The 6,000-nt window shown below is 52.8% G+C and overlaps 1 protein-coding gene across 1 annotated transcript in view; it reads right to left on the reverse strand.

The window, feature by feature from the left end:
* Positions 1-4,917, reverse strand: part of LOC142908540 (uncharacterized) — an 83,296-nt gene extending 78,379 nt beyond the window's left edge. Inside the window, exon 1 of the mRNA XM_076059279.1 lies at positions 4,832-4,917. The gene's annotated coding sequence lies outside the window, so the exon portion shown is untranslated. The remainder of the gene's footprint in view (positions 1-4,831) is intronic.
* Between the last annotated feature and the right edge of the window lie 1,083 nt (positions 4,918-6,000).

A 6,000-nucleotide genomic window follows, 5' to 3' on the forward strand; every position in this document is an offset into this window, starting at 1 on the left:
ATAGAGATACATAGAGATACATAGAGACCCATAGAGATACATAGACATACATAGAGATACATAGAGACTCATAGAGATACATAGAGATACATAGACATACATAGAGATACATAGAGATACATAGAGACACATAGAGATACAAAGAGACTCATAGAGACACATAGAGGCCCATAGAGATACATAGAGATTCATAGAGATACATAGAGACTCATAGAGACTCATAGAGATACACAGATATACACAGAGATACATAGAGATAGATAGAGATACATAGAGATAGATAGAGATACATAGAGACTCAGAGATACATAGAGACTCATAGAGATGCATAGAGAAACATAGAGATACATAGACAAATAGAGATACATAGAGACACATAGAGATACATAGACATACACAGAGATACATAGAGACTCATAGAGATACATAGAAATACACAGAGATACATAGAGATACATAGAGATACACAGAGATACATAGAGATACATAGACAAATAGAGATACATAGAGATTCATAGAGATACATAGAGACTCATAGAGATACATAGAGATACATAGAGATACATAGACCCATAGAGATACATAGAGACTCATAGAGATACATAGAGATACATAGAGACTCATAGAGATACATAGAGATACATAGAGATACATAGAGACTCATAGAGACACATAGAGGTACATAGAGACTCATAGAGATACATAGAGACTCATAGAGATAGATAGAGACCCATAGAGATACATAGAGATACATAGACATACATAGAGATACATAGAGACTCATAGAGATACATAGAGATTCATAGAGACTCATAGAGATACATAGAAATACATAGAGACTCATAGAGATACATAGAGACTCAGAGAGATACATAGAGACTCATAGAGATGCATAGAGATACATAGAGACTCATAGAGATACATAGAGATACATAGACTCATAGAGATACATAGAGATACATAGAGATACATAGATATACATAGAGATACATAGAGATACATGAAGACTCATAGAGATACATAGAGACTCATAGAGACACATAGAGACTCATAGAGATACATAGAGATACATAGAGACCCATAGAGATACATAGAGATACATAGAGACTCATAGAGATTCATAGAGACTCATAGCGATACATACAGACCCATAGAGATACACAGAGATACATAGAGATACATAGAGGCCCATAGAGATACATAGAGACTCATAGAGACCCATAGAGATACATAGAGACTCTGAAATACTCACCACACCACTCACCACACCACTCACTCACCACTCACCCACCCACTCACTCACCACACTACTCACCACTCACCACACCACTCACCACTCACCACACCACTCACTCACCACATCACTCACCACACCACTCACCCACCCACCCACTCACTCACCACAATACACACCACTCACTCACCACTCACTCACCACTCACCCCTCACCACTCACCACTCACTCACCACTCACTCACCAATCACCACTCACCACTCACTCACCACTCACCCCTCACCACTCACTCACCACTCACTCACCACTCACTCACCACTCACCCACCCACTCACTCACTCACTCACCCACTCACCCACCCACCCACTCACCCACCCACCCACTCACTCACCCACTCACCCACTCACTCACCCACTCACCCACCCACCCACTCACTCACCCACCCACTCACTCACCACTCACCCACTCACTCACCCACTCACTCACTCACCACTCACCCACCCACTCACTCACCACTCACCCACCCACTCACTCACCCACTCACTCACTCACCACTCACCCATCCACCCACTCACTCACTCACCACTCACCCACCCACCCACTCACTCACCCACCCACTCACTCACCACTCACCCACCCACCCACTCACTCACCCACTCACTCACCCACTCACCCACTCACTCACCCACTCACCCACTCACTCACCCACCCAGTCACTCACCCACTCACCCACCCACCCACTCACTCACTCACCCACTCACTCACTCACACACCCACTCACCCACCCACTCACTCACTCACCCACTCACCCACTCACTCACCCACTCACCCACTCACTCACCCACTCACTCACCCACTCACCCACTCACTCACCCACTCACCCACTTACCCACTCACTCACCCACTCACCCACTCACTCACTCACCCACCCACTCACTCACCCACTCACTCACCCACTCACTCACCCACTCACTCACTCACCCACTCACCCACTCACTCACCCACTCACTCACTCACCCACTCACTCACTCACCACCCACTCACTCACTCACCCACTCTCCCACACACCACTCACCCACTCACTCACTCACCACCCACTCACTCACTCACCCACTCACTCACTCACCCACTCACCACTCACTCACCCACTCACCCACCCACTCACTCACCCACCCACTCACTCACCCACCCACTCACTCACTCACCCACTCACTCACTCACCCACTCACTCACTCACCCACTCACTCACCACTCACTCACCACTCACTCACTCACCACACCACTCACCACACCACTCACCACACCACTCACTCACTCACTCACCCACCCACCCACTCACTCACCCACTCACTCACCCACTCACTCACTCACTCACCCACTCACTCACCCACTCACCCACTCACTCACTCACCCACCCACTCACCCACTCACCCACTCACTCACTCACCCACTCACCCACTCACCACTCACTCACTCACTCACCCACTCACCCACTCACTCACTCACCCACTCACTCACCCACTCACCCACTCACTCACCCACTCACCCACTCACTCACTCACTCACCCACTCACTCACTCACCCACTCACTCACTCACCACCCACTCACTCACTCACCCACTCTCCCACACACCACTCACCCACTCACTCACTCACCACCCACTCACTCACTCACCCACTCACTCACTCACCCACTCACCACTCACTCACCCACTCACCCACCCACTCACTCACCCACCCACTCACTCACCCACCCACTCACTCACTCACCCACTCACTCACTCACCCACTCACTCACTCACCCACTCACTCACCACTCACTCACCACTCACTCACTCACCACACCACTCACCACTCACCACACCACTCACTCACTCACTCACCCACCCACCCACTCACTCACCCACTCACTCACCCACTCACTCACTCACTCACCCACTCACTCACCCACTCACCCACTCACTCACTCACCCACCCACTCACCCACTCACCCACTCACTCACTCACCCACTCACCCACTCACCACTCACTCACTCACTCACCCACTCACCCACTCACTCACTCACCCACTCACTCACCCACTCACCCACTCACTCACCCACTCACCCACTCACTCACTCACTCACCCACCCACTCACTCACCTACTCACTCACCCACTCACTCACCCACCCACTCACTCACTCACCCACTCACCACTCACTCACCCACTCACCCACCCACTCACTCACCCACCCACTCACTCACCCACCCACTCACTCACCCACTCACTCACTCACCCACTCACTCACTCACCCACTCACTCACTCACCCACTCACTCACTCACCCACTCACTCACCACTCACTCACCACTCACTCACTCACCACTCCACTCACCACTCACCACACCACTCACCACACCACTCACTCACTCACTCACCCACCCACCCACTCACTCACCCACTCACTCACCCACTCACTCACTCACTCACCCACTCACTCACCCACTCACCCACTCAACCACTCACTCACTCACCCACCCACTCACCCGCTCACCCACTCACTCACTCACCCACTCACCCACTCACCACTCACTCACTCACTCACCCACTCACCCACTCACTCACTCACCCACTCACTCACCCACTCACCCACTCACTCACCCACTCACCCACTCACTCACTCACCCACCCACTCACTCACCTACTCACTCACTCACCCACTCACTCACCCACCCACTCACTCACTCACCCACTCACTCACTCACTCACCCACTCACTCACCACTCACTCACCACTCACTCACTCACCCACTCACCCACTCACTCACTCACCCACTCACTCACCACTCACTCACCACTCACTCACTCACCCACTCACTCACCCACTCACTCACTCACCCACCCACTCACCCACTCACCCACTCACTCACTCACCCACTCACACACTCACCCACTCACTCACTCACTCACCCACTCACCCACTCACTCACTCACCCACTCACTCACCCACTCACCCACTCACTCACCCACTCACCCACTCACTCACTCACTCACCCACCCACTCACTCACCTACTCACTCACTCACCCACTCACTCACCTACTCACTCACTCACCCACTCACTCACCTACCCACTCACTCACTCACCCACTCACCCACTCACTCACCTACTCACCAACTCACCCACTCACCCACTCACCCACTCACTCACCCACTCACCCACTCACTCACTCACTCACCCACTCACTCACTCACTCACCCACTCACTCACCTACCCACTCACTCACTCACCCACTCACCCACTCACTCACCTACTCACTCACTCACCCACTCACTCACTCACCCACTCACCCACTCACTCACTCACTCACCTACCCACTCACTCACTCACTCACCCACTCACTCACTCACCTACCCACTCACTCACCCACCCACTCACTCACTCACCCACTCACCCACTCACTCACCCACTCACCCACTCACTCACCCACTCACTCACCCACTCACTCACCCACTCACTCACCCACTCACTCACTCACCCACCCACTCACCCACTCACTCACCCACTCACCCACTCACCTATCCACTCACTCACCAACTCACTCACCTCACCACTCACCTCACCACTCACCACCCCTCTCTGTCACTGGTCGCCGTCTCCATGGCGACCGCCGTCAACAAATCCACGTGACCGAGGAATCGAAAACCAAACTCGCGATTCCGATTCAGATTCCCAGCACTGCCTTGAACTGTCTCACCGAATCCCATACTGTAGCCATGGAATCGATTCCGTGATTTCATCGATCTGTGTTGCTGAGGTGTTTGGGATAATCGGAATCGATTCTCTCCCGAAACTCACTCACCCATTCACTCACCCACCCACTCACTCACCCACCCACTCACTCACCCACTCACCCACTCACCCACCTACTCACTTACCCATTCACTCACTCACCCATTCACTCACTCACTCACCCACTCACCCACCTACTCACTTACCCATTCACTCACTCACCCATTCACTCACTCACTCACCCACTCACCCACCTACTCACTTACCCATTCACTCACTCACCCATTCACTCACCCACTCACCCACTCACCCATTCACTCACCCACTCACCCACTCACCCACTCACTCACCCACTCACCCACCCACTCACCCACCTACTCAACTCACTCACCCATTCACTCACCCACTCATCTACTCACCCATTCACTCACCCACTCACCCACTCACTCACCCACTCACCCACCCACTCACTCACTCACCCACCCACTCACTCACTCACCCATTCACTCATCCACTCATCCACTCACTCACCCACTCACCCACCCACTCACCCACTCACCCATTCACTCACCCACTCACCCACCCACTCACCCACTCACCCATTCACTCACCCACTCACCCACTCACTCACCCACCTACTCACTCACCCATTCACTCATCCACTCATCCACTCACTCACCCACTCACCCACCCACTCACTCACCCACTCACTCACTCACCCACTCACTCACCCACTCACCCACCCACTCACCCACCTACTCACTCACCCACTCACCCACCCATTCACTCACTCACTCACCCACTCACCCACCCACCCACTCACTCACCCACTCACCCACCCACCCACTCACTCACTCACTCACCCACTCACTCACCCACTTACCCACCTACTCACCCACCCACTCACTCACCCATTCACCCACTCACTCACTCACCCATTCACCCACCCACTCACCCACTCAATCACCCACCCACCCACTCACCCACCCACTCAC

This window comes from Petromyzon marinus (genome assembly GCF_048934315.1).
Source record: "Petromyzon marinus isolate PM22_M1 ecotype Great Lakes invasive population chromosome 85 unlocalized genomic scaffold, UKy_Petmar_22M1.pri1.0 chr85_unloc.3, whole genome shotgun sequence".
NCBI lineage: Eukaryota > Metazoa > Chordata > Hyperoartia > Petromyzontiformes > Petromyzontidae > Petromyzon > Petromyzon marinus.